The sequence below is a fragment of the Oncorhynchus gorbuscha genome, linkage group LG23 (assembly GCF_021184085.1).
Source record: "Oncorhynchus gorbuscha isolate QuinsamMale2020 ecotype Even-year linkage group LG23, OgorEven_v1.0, whole genome shotgun sequence".
Classification (NCBI taxonomy): Eukaryota; Metazoa; Chordata; class Actinopteri; order Salmoniformes; family Salmonidae; genus Oncorhynchus; species Oncorhynchus gorbuscha.
This window is the reverse complement of record NC_060195.1, coordinates 32,636,957-32,654,631: the sequence shown is the minus strand read 5'-3', so window position 1 is coordinate 32,654,631 and position 17,675 is coordinate 32,636,957. Positions and strand designations below refer to the sequence as shown.

General features: G+C 49.6%; 1 protein-coding gene across 2 annotated transcripts in view; it reads right to left on the bottom strand.

The window, feature by feature from the left end:
• LOC124011302 (dystrophin-related protein 2-like) overlaps positions 1-17,675 on the bottom strand; it is a 281,037-nt gene that overhangs the window by 159,123 nt on the left and 104,239 nt on the right. The window lies entirely within an intron of this gene.

The window sequence follows — 17,675 nt, the reverse complement described above, 5'->3', positions numbered from 1 at the left end:
GAGAGAGAGAGAGAGAGAGAGAGAGAGAGAGAGAGGGGTAGAGAGAAAAGAGAGAGAGAGAGAGAGAGAGAGAGAGAGAGAGAGAGAGAGAGGGTAGAGAAGAGAGAGAGAGAGAGAGAGAGAGAGAGGGTTAGAGAGGGGGTTAGAGAGAGAGGGGTTGAGAGAGAGAGAGGTTGAGAGAGAGAGAGAGAGAGAGAGACAGAGAGAGAGAGAGAGAGAGGGGAGAAGAGAGAGAGGGGTAGAGAGAGGGGTAGAAGAGAGGTAGAGAGAGAAGAGGGTGAGAGAGAGAGGTAGAGAGAAAGAGAGGTAGAAAGAGAGGTAGAGAGAGAGAGGTAGAGAGAGAGAGAGAGAGAGAGAGAGAGAGAGAGAGAGAGAGAGAGAGGAGAGAGAGAGAGGGGTAGAGAGAAAGAGAGAGTAGAGAGAGAGAGAGAGAGAGGATAGAGAGAGAGAGAGAGGTAGAGAGAGAGAGGAGAGAGAGAGAGAGAGAGGGTAGAGAGAGAGAGAGAGAGAGAGAGAGAGAGAGAGAGAGAGGGGAGAGAGAGAGTTGAGAGAGAGAGGGGTTAGAGAGAAAGAGAGAGAGAGAGATAGAGAGAGAGAGGGGTAGAGAAGAGAGGTAGAAGAAAGAGGGGTAGAGAGAAAGAGAGGTAGAGAGAAAGAGAGAGAGAGGGGTAGAGAGAAAGAGAGAGGTAGAGAGAGAGAGAGAGAGAGAGAGAGAGAGAGAGAGAGAGAGAGAGAGAGAGAGAGAGAGAGAGAGAGAGAGAGAGAGAGAGAGAGAGGTAGAGAGATAGGTAGAGAGAGAGAGAGGAGGGGGATAAAAACTTTGAAGCAGTAATGCCTTCCTGACTGGAGGCAGTAGCGTTCTTCCTCTTCCTTTCTCCTGAGCGAGGGGCTGTTTGAGTGGCTTTGAAGATCACAGTGATACCAGCCAAGGCAGCCCAGAACAAGACATCTCTCTCTCTCCCTACATCTTTCTCCCTATGTATCTCTCTCTCTACATCTTTCTCCCTATGTATCTCTCTCCCTACATCTTTCTCCCTATGTATCTCTCTCCCTACATCTTTCTCCCTATGTATCTCTCTCCCTACATCTTTCTCCCTATGTATCTCTCTCCCTACATCTTTCTTCCTATGTATCTCTCTCTCTCCATCTTTCACTCCATCTTTCTCTCTCTGTATATCCATCTCTCTCCATCGCTCTCTCTATATATCTGTCGGTGGTGCTCTCTTTCTCCTTCCTCCTATCCTCATGCTCTTTTTTCCCTCTTCTGTCCTTTCCATCCTCCCTCCATCTCTCTCTAGCCCTCAACCCTGGGGAAGAAAGAGAAGGGGTAGTTTGTTTGGGAGTTTGTTTCAACATAATAGTGTCCACAGACCACCCATCACCACCATTACGATGCACTCAAAGACGGGGTAAAGGAGAATGAGATAGAAAGAAAGTGAGAGAAAGAGAGAGATGGAGAGAGACAGAGAGCGAGAGGAGCAGAGGAGGCTTAATGGTAATCAGGCAGACCAAACCCCACAGGAGGGTACAACAGATAAACCAATCAGGGGTTCTTTGAGACATAACAATCTAAGTAAGTGAGAGAAAGAGAGAGAGAACAAGAGGAAGAGAGGCAATGTGTGTGAAAGACAGTGGGGGAGGAAGAGAGAGAGAGAGAGCGAGAGAGCGAGAGAGCGAGAGAGCGAGAGAGAGAGAGAGAGAGAGAGAGCGAGAGAGAGAAAGACAGAGAGAACAAGAGGAAGAGAGGCAATGTGTGTGAAAGACAGTGGGGGAGGAAGAGAGAGAGAGAGAGAGAGAGAGAGAGAGAGAGAGAGAGAGAGAGAGAGAGAGAGAGAGAGAGAGAGAGAGAGAGAGAGAGAGAGAGAGAGAGAGAGAGAGAGAGGAAAATAGTGTGTGAGAGGAGAAGAGAGTGTGTGAGAGAGAGAGAGAGAGAGAGAGAGAGAGAGAGAGAGAGAGAGAGAGAGAGAGAGAGAGAGAGAATACTTTTTAAACTTTGTCTTTCATTACTTAAACAATCTCATTTAATTTAAAACTCACCCCCCCCCCTTAAAAATAAAAAAACAAAAATATATCCTGTACTGTATACATTTACCATACTCACCTTTCTATCTACCACATTATACAAACCAACATCACAATACCCACTCCTACAACTGTATATCCAAAACATCTTCCCCAGCTATACAGACAACACACCATATCTCCTCAAACATCTCCACACATTTGATCATTTTATAGAAATCAAACCTGAGGCGCGCAGAGACCATCCCATTAAACAATAGTAAAGAGTCTGTTATCCCCCCACCTTTGACCCTGTTCCTCCTTGTTAGCCAAATAGCTAACTTTGCCTGAGCAAACAAAGTTCAACAAAACACATTTGGCATTCTCCTTACTCGAATACCTGGATCCTATTATGAACATCCCGACAGTAAAAACCACCCCCAACCTCTCACACAGACATTCCAACAGAGACATTAAAGGCATTAACCTGGTGCACACAGAAAACACATGAATCACAGTTTCATTCATTTTACAGAAAAGACACCACTGAACGATTCCCGGTTCAACCCGTGCCAACCAGCTGTTAGTGGTCAGGGCTCCATGAAGAACCCTCCACTGGAGGTCCCCTGACCTCCTTGGTACTGGGGGTTTGTAGAGCCCCCTCCATCTAAAACTCACCATACTCTCCGCCCCACATATCCCCTGCGCCTTCACTCCTGTTAGGCTCCTAATGTTCCTAACCTTAACGCAGAGGTTGTAGAGGGCTTTACCTCCCACATCCTCAAACTCCCCCAGGCTCGGAGTGTTAAAATCTAACAAGTCCTCCAGACCCCCTTGCCAGTCTCCAGTCTCTGCCGTCAACTGCAGTGGCGGAAACATTGGTGGCTCCTCTCCCTTTGGCCGCTCAAACATCCCCCTAACCGGCTCAGACAGTACCTCCTGGACCTCCTCCAGGAATCTCTCCAGCAGCCTAAGAGACATTATTCCTGTTTGTTGTGCCAAGACATCCGGGGTTTTCCACCCCTCCTCTCCCAGCAGTCTCAGGTCACCCAGCCTTTGTAAACCAACCCCCTGCCGTTAGTTGCCTCTGCAGGGTGGCTGACTGAAACGATCTCAAAGGGATGGCTGGGTTGTGGAAGATAGGCTCCTCCCACACCCATAGCCCAGGCTCCACACCCCCTTCTCGTATGGGCCTTAGCAGCTACCAGGCCCTCAGCATTGCAGAGTAAATATCTGAGAGACCTGCTGTACTCAGCCTCTCGAGCTTCATGAGGAACAGCTGCCGGTCCAACCCTAATCCGCCGGCTCTCCTCAGCAGCGCACGTGCTGGCTCCCTCCAGCCAACATCAGCATGGTACAGCAGTCTCTGCACCGCCTTTAGCCTGAAAACAGCCATCCTGCTCTCCATGTACAACACTGCTGCCTTCAGCCAGTGATGGCCCGACCAGAAGAAGTCCACCAGCTTGCATTGCAGGACTGCGAGCAGACCGGCGGGGGGATTGAGGACAGACAGTTTATGCCACAGGGAAGATGCTACCAGGTTGTTAATTATCAGCACCCTCCCTCTATATGACACCTGGGACAGGAGCCACCTCCTCCTGGCCAGTCTTGACACCACTGCCTGTGACAGCCCCTCCCAGTTCTTCCTTACCCACCTCTCCGAGCACAGGTACACCCCCAACAGCAAGCCCTTCACAACCCCACTGCAAACCACCTGGAAGCAGAGGAAGAGCCCTATCCTCCCATGTCCCACATAACAGAGCTTTGCTCTTGCCCCAGTTTACCTTAGCTGATGAAGCTCCCTCGTACACCTCCAGACTGGTCTCAGACTGGTCTCTAGTGCCTGTATCCTGATCATCCCTGACCATCACAGAAACATCATCTGCATATGCTGACACTGCTATGCCTGTCACCACATCCATTCCTGTCCAGCAGACTGCCTGCAGTCTCCTGCGTAGCAGTCCTAAAAAAGGCTCAATGGCTAATGTGTATAGCTGCCCAGATAGAGGGCATCCAATGCCCATCTAATGCCCTGTCTCACCCAGACTGGCCTACTGAGCCCCCCTCCCACTTTGACCATACATGATGCCCCAGCATACAACAGCTTCACACATGTCAAAAAAATCTTCCCAAACATCACATTAAACAGATACTCATGGTCCACTCTATCAAAAGCCTTCTCTTGATCTGAAGACACCAGTCCAAAGTTCACATTAGAAACTCTTGACAAGTCCAACATGTCCCTAATTAAGAAAAAGTTGTCCGTGATTGAGCGTCCCGGTACACAATATGATTGGTCCTTATGTACTATCGAGTCCAAATGGGACCGGGGGACATCTGGGTTATGGCCTCTGCCAGTTCATGGGACAACAGAGGAATGTCCATTTCATCCCTCTGTGCCAGAGAGAGCTTAGGGAGTCCTGCGAACAAGACTTGAGAACACATAGGATCACACACTTCTGCCCTATACAATTCAGTATAAAACTCCACAGTCCGCTCCCGCATCTCACCCACCACAGAGGTCACCCGCCCATCAGACAGCCGTAGACAATGCATACCCTTGGCTTCACCACTCTGTCTTTCCAAACCAAAGAAGAAGGAGCTGGGAGCATCCATCTCCTTGAGCATGGAGAACCTAGCTCTTACAAGTGCTCCCTTTGCTTTAACCTGGAAAAAACTGCCCAGGTCCCTACGTAATTTGGCTAAATTAGCCTGGAGGCCTACATTGCCTTGCCGCACCATCTCTACCTCTATCTCACTAATACAACACTCTAGTTCCCCTAATACTCTCCTAGCCTCTGAGGATGAGAGAGCTGTGTACTGTTAACAGAAAAGCCAAATTTGGACTTTCCCCACATCCCACCATTGACTCAAGAGACTCATACTCCTCACTTCGCTGCCCCCACCTTTCCCAAAAGGTCTGGAAGCCTGAGCAAAAAGTGGCATTGTTACGAATCCCTTTTGGCCCAACAGTCTAGGGGAGATGGTAACGAGACCCGTAACATAACTCATGCAAATTATAATAGTGAAAAAATACAAGTGAGAACGAAATAACCACAGAAATTACCGTCAAACAAATGGTTTATTAGAAAACACACAGTAATGGGGGGGGGGGGCTGAGATGGCCCCAAGAAAAGAAACAATAAGCATCCAAAACACCCCTAAGCTAGACTAGCCTATTTCAACAACAGCTAACCAACTAACCAAAAATACAGTGGGTGGTCCGCCCAGTTCTAACTAGGGTATTTAACAGTTTACCTACGGGTAGTGTATGCCCATGGGCGACTTGTCTTGGTTCCCCCTTTTCCCACCAGCAAACAAACACAAACACCATAACCAAAAACATTACCCACAGGTGAGGACAAAGTGATATGGGGGTGCTCAAACAAAAGATCAATACATAAAGAGCGATAGAGACATAGTAGGAGAGGGTGAAACAGAGCCATCCACAGACATATGGCATTTACAGAGAGATTGAGCTCTAGAGCATTACATTTACATTTAAGTCATTTAGCAGACGCTCTTATCCAGAGCGACTTACAAATTGGTGCATTCACCTTATGACATCCAGTGGAACAACCACTTTACAATAGTGCATCTAAATATTTTAAGGGGGGGGTGAGAAGGATTACTTTATCCTATCCTAGGTATTCCTTAAAGAGGTGGGGTTTCAGGTGTCTCCGGAAGGTGGTGATTGACTCCGCTGTCCTGGCGTCGTGAGGGAGTTTGTTCCACCATTGGGGGCCAGAGCAGCGAACAGTTTTGACTGAGCTGAGCGGGAACTGTACTTCCTCAGTGGTAGGGAGGCGAGCAGGCCAGAGGTGGATGAACGCAGTGCCCTTATTTGGGTGTAGGGCCTGATCAGAGCCTGGAGGTACTGAGGTGCCGTTCCCCTCACAGCTCCGTAGGCAAGCACCATGGTCTTGTAGCGGATGCGAGCTTCAACTGGAAGCCAGTGGAGAGAGCGGAGGAGCGGGGTGACGTGAGAGAACTTGGGAAGGTTGAACACTAGACGGGCTGCGGCGTTCTGGATGAGTTGTAGGGGTTTAATGGCACAGGCAGGAGCCCAGCCAACAGCGAGTTGCAGTAATCCAGACGGGAGATGACAAGTGCCTGGATTAGGACCTGCGCCGCTTCCTGTGTGAGGCAGGGTCGTACTCTGCGGATGTTGTAGAGCATGAACCTACAGGAACGGGCCACCGCCTTGATATTAGTTGAGAACGACAGTTTGTTGTCCAGGATCACGCCAAGGTTCTTAGCGCTCTGGGAGGAGGACACAATGGAGTTGTCAACCGTGATGGCGAGATCATGGAACGGGCAGTCCTTCCCCGGGAGGAAGAGCAGCTCCGTCTTGCCGAAGTTCAGCTTGAGGTGGTGATCCGTCATCCACACTGATATGTCTGCCAGACATGCAGAGATGCGATTCGCCACCTGGTCATCAGAAGGGGGAAAGGAGAAGATTAATTGTGTGTCGTCTGCATAGCAATGATAGGAGAGACCATGTGAGGTTATGACAGAGCCAAGTGACTTGGTGTATAGCGAGAATAGGAGAGGGCCTAGAACAGAGCCCTGGGGGACACCAGTGGTGAGAGCGCGTGGTGAGGAGACAGATTCTCGCCACGCCACCTGGTAGGAGCGACCTGTCAGGTAGGACGCAATCCAAGCGTGGGCCGCGCCGGAGATGCCCAACTCGGAGAGGGTGGAGAGGAGGATCTGATGGTTCACAGTATCGAAGGCAGCCGATAGGTCTAGAAGGATGAGAGCAGAGGAGAGAGAGTTAGCTTTAGCGGTGCGGAGCGCCTCCGTGATACAGAGAAGAGCAGTCTCAGTTGAATGACTAGTCTTGAAACCTGACTGATTTGGATCAAGAAGGTCATTCTGAGAGAGATAGCAGGAGAGCTGACCAAGGACGGCACGTTCAAGAGTTTTGGAGAGAAAAGAAAGAAGGGATACTGGTCTGTAGTTGTTGACATCGGAGGGATCGAGTGTAGGTTTTTTCAGAAGGGGTGCAACTCTCGCTCTCTTGAAGACGGAAGGGACGTAGCCAGCGGTCAGGGATAAGTTGATGAGCGAGGTGAGGTAAGGGAGAAGGTCTCCGGAAATGGTCTGGAGAAGAGAGGAGGGGATAGGGTCGAGCGGGCAGGTTGTTGGGCGGCCGGCCGTCACAAGACGCGAGATTTCATCTGGAGAGAGAGGGGAGAAAGAGGTCAGAGCACAGGGTAGGGCAGTGAGCAAACAACTGACAGGGTAGAGCAAACAACTGACAGGGTTTTTAAACCAAGGTAAAGGAACTGTGATTGGGTAGGAAACAGGAGGAGGTGCGTCTTCTGATTGATGATTGATTGGTGACTGATTGGGGAGTGAGGATTTTCACCTGTGAGAGGAGAAGGAGAGAAAAGAACATAGGACACATAAACCCACAGGATACAGGGCCCTGGTGAAATAGACACCTGAGCCATGGTTATGTGATGATCCGAAAAATCCACCGGGAGAATGGTAGCGCCCAGCAGCCTATTGCTCTGATTCCTGGACATGTAAAACAGATCCAGTCGGGCTCCAAAGACCTTCACCCATGTATACTGTCTTGTGTTGGGCTGTACTCACCCTAGCTCCAAAGACCTTCACCCATGTATACTGTCTTGTGTTGGGCTGTACTCACCCTAGCTCCAAAGACCTTCACCCATGTATACTGTCTTGTGTTGGGCTGTACTCACCCTAGCTCCAAAGACCTTCACCCATGTATACTGTCTTTGTCATGTTTTGTCATTTATTATCTTGTCTTGTCCCTGTGCTTCCCATTCTATTCGTTTCCCTCTGCTGGTCTTATTAGGTTCTTTCCCTCTTTCTATCCCTCTCTCTCCCCCTCCCTCTCTCACTCTCTCGCTCTCTCTTCTCTCTATCGTTCCGTTCCTGCTCCCAGCTGTTCCTATTCCCCTAATCAATCATTTAGTCTTCCCACACCTGTTCCCGATCCTTTCCCCTGATTAGAGTCCCTATTTCTTCCTTTGTGTTCCATTCCTGTCCTGTCGGTTCCTTGTCTAGAATTCACCGTGCTGTGTTTGTGTATCGCCCTGTCGTGTCGTGTTTTCCTCAGATGCTGCGTGGTGAGCAGGTGTCTGAGTCTGTCTGGTTCAAGTGCCTTCCCGAGGCAACCTGCTGTTCACCTGCTGTTCAAGATCGAGTCTCCAGTTTGTCCTCGTCATTTCGAGTGAAAGTTGTGTTTTTTGTTTGTATTTACTTTACTGGATTAAAGACTCTGTTTTCGCCAAGTCGCTTTTGGGTCCTCTTTCACCTGCATGACAGAAGGAACCGACCAAGGAATGGACCCAGCGACTTCAGACGCTCGTTACACTGCCGTCGAGATCCAAGGAGCCATGCTCGGCAGACACGAGCAGGAATTGTCTGCTGCTCGCCATGCCGTGGAGAACCTGGCCGCTCAGGTTTCCGACTCTCTGGACAGTTCCAGAGTCTACGTCTCGTGCCACCTGTTACTTCCTGGCCTGCCGAGCCTCCAGAACCTAGGGTTAATAACCCACCTTGCTACTCGGGCAGCCCACTGAGTGCCGCTCCTTTCTCACGCAGTGTGAGATTGTGTTCTCTCTCCAACCCAACACATACTCTAGAGAGAGAGCTCGGGTTGCTTACGTCATTTCACTCCTTACTGGCCGGGCTCGAGAATGGGGCACAGCTATCTGGGAGGCAAGGGCTGATTGCTCCAACAAGTACCAGAACTTTAAAGAGGAGATGATTCGGGTTTTTGACCGTTCAGTTTTTGGTAGGGAGGCTTCTAGGGCCCTGGCTTCCCTATGCCAAGGTGAACGGTCCATAACGGATTATTCTATTGAGTTTCGCACTCTTGCTGCCTCTAGTGAGTGGAACGAGCCGGCGCTGCTCGCTCGTTTTCTGGAGGGACTCCACGCAGTGGTTAAGGATGAGATTCTCTCCCGGGAGGTTCCTTCAGATGTGGACTCTTTGATTGCTCTCGCCATCCGCATAGAACGACGGGTAGATCTTCGTCACCGGGCTCGTGGAAGAGAGCTCGCATCAACGGTGTTTCCCTGCTCCGCATCGCAACCATCTCCCTCCTCTGGCTCAGAGACTGAGCCCATGCAGCTGGGAGGGATTCGCATCTCGACTAAGGAGAGGGAACGGAGGATCACCAACCGCCTGTGCCTCTATTGCGGAGTTGCTGGACATTTTGTTAATTCATGTCCAGTAAAAGCCAGAGCTCATCTGTAAGCGGAGGGCTACAGGTGAGCGCAACTACTCAAGTCTCTCCATCAAAATCCTGTACTACTTTGTCGGTCCATCTACGCTGGACCGGTTCGGGTGCTACATGTAGTGCCTTGATAGACTCTGGGGCTGAGGGTTGTTTCATGGACGAAGCATGGGTTCGGAAACATGACATTCCTTTCAGAGAGTTAGAGAAGCCTACGCCCATGTTCGCCTTAGATGGTAGTCATCTTCCCAGTATCAGATTTGAGACACTACCTTTAACCCTCACAGTATCTGGTAACCACAGTGAGACTATTTCTTTTTTGATTTTTCGTTCACCGTTTACACCTGTTGTTTTGGGTCATCCCTGGCTAGTATGTCATAATCCTTCTATTAATTGGTCTAGTAATTCTATCCTATCCTGGAACGTTTCTTGTCATGTGAAGTGTTTAATGTCTGCCATCCCTCCCGTTTCTTCTGTCCCTACTTCTCAGGAGGAACCTGGCGATTTGACAGGAGTGCCGGAGGAATATCATGATCTGCGCACGGTCTTCAGTCGGTCCCGAGCCAACTCCCTTCCTCCTCACCGGTCGTATGATTGTAGTATTGATCTCCTTCCGGGGACCACTCCTCCTCGGGGTAGACTATACTCTCTGTCGGCTCCCGAACGTAAGGCTCTCGAGGATTATTTGTCTGTGTCTCTCGACGCCGGTACCATAGTGCCTTCTTCCTCTCCGGCCGGGGCGGGGTTCTTTTTTGTTAAGAAGAAGGACGGTACTCTGCGCCCCTGCGTGGATTATCGAGGGCTGAATGACATAACGGTTAAGAATCGTTATCCGCTTCCCCTTATGTCATCAGCCTTCGAGATTCTGCAGGGAGCCAGGTGCTTTACTAAGTTGGACCTTCGTAACGCTTACCATCTCGTGCGCATCAGAGAGGGGGACGCAGTGGAAAACGGCGTTTAACACTCCGTTAGGGCATTTTGAGTACCGGGTTCTGCCGTTTGGTCTCGCCAATGCGCCAGCTGTTTTTCAGGCATTAGTTAATGATGTTCTGAGAGACATGCTGAACATCTTTGTTTTTGTCTATCTTGACGATATCCTGATTTTTTCTCCGTCACTCGAGATTCATGTTCAGCACGTTCGACGTGTTCTACAGCGCCTTTTAGAGAATTGTCTCTACGTAAAGGCTGAGAAGTGCTCTTTCATGTCTCCTCCGTTACTTTTCTCGGTTCCGTTATTTCCGCTGAAGGCATTCAGATGGATTCCGCTAAGGTCCAAGCTGTCAGTGATTGGCCCGTTCCAAGGTCACGTGTCGAGTTGCAGCGCTTTTTAGGTTTCGCTAATTTCTATCGGCGTTTCATTCGTAATTTCGGTCAAGTTGCTGCCCCTCTCACAGCTCTTACTTCTGTTAAGACGTGTTTTAAGTGGTCCGGTTCCGCCCAGGGAGCTTTTGATCTTCTAAAAGAACGTTTTACGTCCGCTCCTATCCTCGTTACTCCTGACGTCACTAGACAATTCATTGTCGAGGTTGACGCTTCAGAGGTAGGCGTGGGAGCCATTCTATCCCAGCGCTTCCAGTCTGACGATAAGGTTCATCCTTGCGCTTATTTTTCTCATCGCCTGTCGCCATCTGAGCGCAACTATGATGTGGGTAACCGTGAACTGCTCGCCATCCGCTTAGCCCTAGGCGAATGGCGACAGTGGTTGGAGGGCGACCGTTCCTTTGTCGTTTGGACAGACCATAAGAACCTTGAGTACATCCGTTCTGCCAAACGACTTAATGCCCGTCAAGCTCGTTGGGCGTTGTTTTTCGCTCGTTTCGAGTTTGTGATTTCTTACCGTCCGGGTAGCAAGAACACCAAGCCTGATGCCTTATCCCGTCTGTTTAGTTCTTCTGTGGCTTCTACTGATCCCGAGGGGATTCTTCCTTATGGGCGTGTTGTCGGGTTAACAGTCTGGGGAATTGAAAGACAGGTTAAGCAAGCACTCACGCACACTGCGTCGCCGCGCGCTTGTCCTAGTAACCTCCTTTTCGTTCCTGTTTCCACTCGTCTGGCTGTTCTTCAGTGGGCTCACTCTGCCAAGTTAGCTGGTCATCCCGGTGTTCGAGGCACTCTTGCGTCTATTCGCCAGCGCTTTTGGTGGCCGACTCAGGAGCGTGACACGCGCCGTTTCGTGGCTGCTTGTTCGGACTGCGCGCAGACTAAGTCGGGTAACTCTCCTCCTGCCGGTCGTCTCAGACCGCTCCCCATTCCTTCTCGACCATGGTCTCACATCGCCCTAGACTTCATTACCGGTCTGCCTTTGTCTGCGGGAAGACTGTGATTCTTACGGTTGTCGATAGGTTCTCTAAGGCGGCACATTTCATTCCCCTCGCTAAACTTCCTTCCGCTAAGGAGACGGCACAAATCATTATCGAGAATGTATTCAGAATTCATGGCCTCCCGTTAGACGCCGTTTCAGACAGAGGCCCGCAATTCACGTCACAGTTTTGGAGGGAGTTCTGTCGTTTGATTGGTGCGTCCGTCAGTCTCTCTTCCGGGTTTCATCCCCAGTCTAACGGTCAAGCAGAGAGGGCCAATCAGACGATTGGTCGCATACTACGCAGCCTTTCTTTCAGAAACCCTGCGTCTTGGGCAGAACAGCTCCCTGGGCAGAATACGCTCACAATTCGCTTCCTTCGTCTGCTACCGGGTTATCTCCGTTTCAGAGTAGTCTGGGTTACCAGCCTCCTCTGTTCTCATCCCAGCTTGCCGAGTCCAGCGTTCCCTCCGCTCAAGCGTTTGTCCAACGTTGTGAGCGCACCTGGAGGAGGGTGAGGTCTGCACTTTGCCGTTACAGGGCACAGACTGTGAGAGCCGCCAATAAACGCAGGATTAAGAGTCCAAGGTATTGTTGCGGCCAGAGAGTGTGGCTTTCCACTCGCAACCTTCCTCTTACGACAGCTTCTCGTAAGTTGACTCCGCGGTTCATTGGTCCGTTCCGTGTCTCCCAGGTCGTCAATCCTGTCGCTGTGCGACTGCTTCTTCCGCGACATCTTCGTCGCGTCCATCCTGTCTTCCATGTCTCCTGTGTTAAGCCCTTTCTTCGCACCCCCGTTCGTCTTCCCTCCCCCTCCCGTCCTTGTCGAGCGCACCTATTTACAAGGTACATAAGATCATGGACATGCGTTCTCGGGGACGGGGTCACCAATACTTAGTGGATTGGGAGGGTTACGGTCCTGAGGAGAGGAGTTGGGTTCCGTCTCGGGACGTGCTGGACCGTTCACTCATTGATGATTTCCTCCGTTGCCGCCAGGATTCCTCCTCGAGTGCGCCAGGAGGCGCTCGGTGAGTGGGGGGTACTGTCATGTTTTGTCATTTATTATCTTGTCTTGTCCCTGTGCTTCCCATTCTATTCGTTTCCCTCTGCTGGTCTTATTAGGTTCTTTCCCTCTTTCTATCCCTCTCTCTCCCCCTCCCCTCTCTCACTCTCTCGCTCTCTCTTCTCTCTATCGTTCCGTTCCTGCTCCCAGCTGTTCCTATTCCCTAATCAATCATTTAGTCTTCCCACACCTGTTCCCGATCCTTTCCCCTGATTAGAGTCCCTATTTCTTCCTTTGTGTTCCGTTCCTGTCCTGTCGGTTCCTTGTCTAGAATTCACCGTGCTGTGTTTGTGTATCGCCCTGTCGTGTCGTGTTTTCCTCAGATGCTGCGTGGTGAGCAGGTGTCTGAGTCTGTCTGGTTCAAGTGCCTTCCCGAGGCAACCTGCTGTTCACCTGCTGTTCAAGATCGAGTCTCCAGTTTGTCCTCGTCATTTCGAGTGAAAGTTGTGTTTTTTGTTTGTATTTACTTTACTGGATTAAAGACTCTGTTTTCGCCAAGTCGCTTTTGGGTCCTCTTTCACCTGCATGACAGTCTTGTGTTGGGCTGTACTCACCCTAGCTCCAAAGACCTTCACCCATGTATACTGTCTTGTGTTGGGCTGTACTCACCCTAGCTCCAAAGACCTTCACCCATGTATACTGTCTTGTGTTGGGCTGCACTCACCCTAGCTCCAAAGACCTTCACCCATGTATACTGTCTTGTGTTGGGCTGCACTCACCCTAGCTCCAAATACCTTCACCCATGTATACTGTCTTGTGTTGGGCTGCACTCACCCTAGCTCCAAAGACCTTCACCCATGTATACTGTCTTGTGTCAGGATGTCTAGTTCTGCAATCATCCACCAGGTCAAACTGCTAAAGGATGTCCCTTAACATCCCCCACTGAGCCTGAATGAGGATCCTCCCCATTTCTGTCTTTTGTAAAAAGACCACCAGCATCTCCTCAGGCGCTACCTGTGAGAGTTCCTGTCTAAGACTCCCTGTGTTAGGCGCATACACATTTATAAAGACAAAACCCGTGTTGTTAATTTCTGCTTTAACAACAAGCAGCCTACCTTTACACACCTCCTTTGAGGAGCAACGTTTTACAGACAGCCCCGGTGCAAAAAGGACTGCCACTCCTGCACTAACATTTGTCCCATGGCTCAACACACAGACAGCCCCGGTGCAAAAAGGACTGCCACTCCTGCACTAACATTTGTCCCATGGCTCAACACACAGACAGCCCCGGTGCAAAAAGGACTGCCACTCCTGCACTAACATTTGTCCCATGGCTCAACACACAGACAGCCCCGGTGCAAAAAGGACTGCCACTCCTGCACTAACATTTGTCCCATGGCTCAACACACAGACAGCCCCGGTGCAAAAAGGACTGCCACCCCTGCACTAACATTTGTCCCATGGCTCAACACACTTGCCCCTTTCCACCAGAGCCTCCAATCAACTTCATTCACCACATCACTATGTGTCTCCTGCAGAAACAACACCTGTACTTTTTTTGTCTTACATATTCACCCAACACACTCCTCTTTCCCGCATCTCTGGCACCATTTATATTGAGCGATCCAACCCGAAGAGTCTCCATAAGAAGTGGGAGAAAAGCCAGCAGAGAAAGGGACCAATAGCAAAGCTCAAAAATCCCCAGTGTCAGTGTCAGTGCCAACCCTTACGCACTGTTGTGATCCACTTCCTCAACCTAAACCGTTTCCTGGGTGAGAGGACACCTTGCTCCTCGTTTTTCATAGCGTGTTGTACTGATCTTACAAACGTTCCCGAATCGGGAAAAAAATAATCAAGATTAACTTTTTCCCCTTAGTCTCATTCAGGAACCCTGTCAGTTCCCCCACTGTGTACTTTGACCCATCTGCTTGACTGGCTGTCAGCTCTGGACCCATTAAGGAGGAGTCTGAAAAAAAGCCTCCTCATCATCCTCTTCCTCAGACTCACCTTCCTCCTCCTCATCTCCATCTCCCATCCTGAACACCTGCCCTTCCTCTCTGGTCGGGGCCTCCTCCCGAGCACCAGGCAACGGTTCCTTGGTGCCTTTGACCATCCCAGCCTCTCCCCTCCCACTACCTTTCTTCTCCCCTTTTTTCCTTTTCTGCTTGACACCCTCCTCCCCCCTAGTCTCTACCCTTCCCAACTATACTCTCCTCGTCCACTAGCATAACATGACTAGTCCCAGTCTCATCTACACCATCATCCATAACATGACTAGTCCCAGTCTCATCTACACTACCATCTGTAGACTGACTAGTCCCAGTCTCATCTACACCACCATCTGTAGCATGACTAGACCCAGCCTCATCTACACCACCATCTGTAGCATGACTAGACCCAGCCTCATCTACACCACCATCCATAGCATGACTAGTCCCAGTCTTATCTACACCACCATCCATAACATGACTAGACCCAGCCTCATCTACACCACCATCTATAGCATGACGACACCCAGCCTCATCTACACCAACATCTGTAACATGACTAGATCCAGCCTCATCTACACCACCATCTGTAGACTGACTAGTCCCAGACTCATCTACACTACCATCTGTAGACTGACTAGTCCCAGTCTAATCTTCACCACCATCCATAACATGACTAGACCCAGTCTCATCAACACCACCATCTGTAGACTGACTAGTCCCAGTCTCATCTACACCACCATCTATAACATGACTAGACCCAGCCTCATCTACACCACTATCCATAACACTACTAGACGCAGCCTTATCTACACCAGCATCGATAACATGACTCGACCCAGCCTCATCTACACCACCATCTATAACATGACTAGACCCAGCCTCATCTACACCACTATCCATAACACTACTAGACCCAGCCTTATCTACACCACCATCAATAACATGACTCGACCCAGCCTCATCTACACCACCATCCATAACATAACATGACTAGACCCAGCCTCATCTACACCGCCATCGGTAGCATGACTAGACCCAGCCTCATCTACACCACCATCTGTAGCATGACTAGACCCAGCGTCATCTACACCATCATCCATAACATGACTAGACCAAGACTCATCTACACCACCATCTATAACATGACTAGACCCAGCCTCATCTACACCACCATCCATAACATGACTAGACCCAGCCTCATCTACACCACCATCTGTAGACTGACTAGACCCAGCCTCATCTACACCACCATCCATAACATGACTAGACCCAGCCTCATCTACACCACTATCCATAACACTACTAGACCCAGCCTTATCTACACCACCATCTATAACATGACTAGACCCAGCTTCATCTACACAACCATCTGTAGCATGACTAGACCCACCTCATCTACACCACCATCTGTAGCATGACTAGACCCAGCTTCATCTACACCACCATCTGTAGCATGACTAGACCCCACCTCATCTACACCACCATCTGTAGCATGACTAGACCCATTGTCATCTACACCACCATCTGTAGCATGACTAGACCCAGACTCATCTACACCACCATCTGTAGCATGACTAGACCCATTCTCATCTACACCACTATCTGTAGCCTGATAAAGCCCAGCCTCTGCTGCCTGCGTCTTATGCCCCCCTGCACGTTGACCTCGATTTCCCCCACTGGCTCTTGTACCCCCACCTTGTCTACGGCCTTTATATGGGTACGCAAAGCTCTTATGCCCCAAATCCCCACACTCAAAACAGACTATTTGTACTGGCAAACCCTGTATAGAGCCCCTCCCCATGCCTCATTTTAAAATGCACATTGTACTGTTGCTCATTGTTATTCAGAAACATGAACAATTGCCTCCGGAACGAAGCAACGGCATCTGCCTGAAAACCTGCCGACTGTACACGAAACCCACTAAAAAACTTACCAAACAGACTCAGTTCTTTCCGGATTTGATCATCTGTAATAAACGGAGGCAAATTAGCTGTTACCACTCTAGTCAAAGGACTCGACAGGGGAGAAATCGGCACCAACACATTCCTTACAAATATCCCGCTAGCAATTAGCCTACCCACCAAATGTACTCTTTTCATGAACACAACCACAGCTTTGTTCATTCTAGATGCAGAATGTATAAATTCAGCTCCTCCCTGGCCTCCCGAGTGGCGCAGTGGTCTAAGGTACTGCATCTCAGTGTTAGCTGTGCCACTAGAGATTCTGGGTTCGAGTCTAGGCCCGGCCGTGACCGGGAGAACCATGGGGCAGCGCACAATTGGCCCAGCATCGTTCGGGTTAGGGGAGGGTTGTGTTTCGTTGGATGCAAGGCTTTCGACCTTCTCCTGTCCCTTGTCCGTACCTGAGTTGCAGCGATGAGACAAGACTGTAACTACCAATTGGGGAGAAGAAGGTGTTAAAAAATAAAATACCTGTTCGCCTAGGGCGAGCAGAACCTCCTCCACTTTAACTCCAATCTTAAGAACACAGCTGAATCCATGCCAAAATGACTCCTCCGCGCTAGGCTGTGAAGCGATCGTGCACACCAAACCCCAGGAAACTAAAAATCTTTCCTCTTCCTCCCTAACTTTGAAAAAACTGTGGGTACCACTAAACTAACAGTATGTTAAAACTCCACCATAGAAAATAAAAATTGAAAGAAAACACCAAGAAGAAATTCAAGAAAACCACCTCTCAACTACCAAACACTCCCAGCATGCACTGCGAGAGAGAGAGAGAGAGAGAGAGAGAGAGAGAGAGAGAGAGAGAGAGAGAGAGAGAGAGAGAGAGAGTGAGAGAGAGAGAACATCTTTGACTATGTACAGACTCAGTGAGCATAGCCTTGCTATTGAGAAAGACCGCCGAATGCAGACCTGGCTCTCAAGAGAAGATAGGCAATGTGCACACTGCCCACAAAATGAGGTCCAAACCTATATTTATGTTAATTTATTTTCCCTTTTCGTTATTACAACACTGTATATAGACATAATATGACATTAGAAAAGTCATTATTCTTTTGGAATGTTTTTGAGTGTAATGTTTCCACTTTTGTTTATTATCTATTTCACTTGCTTTGGCAGAGTAAACATGTGTTTTCCATGCCAATAAACCCCTTAAATTGAAATTGAAATGGAGAGGAAGGAAGAGAGTGTGTGTGAGAGA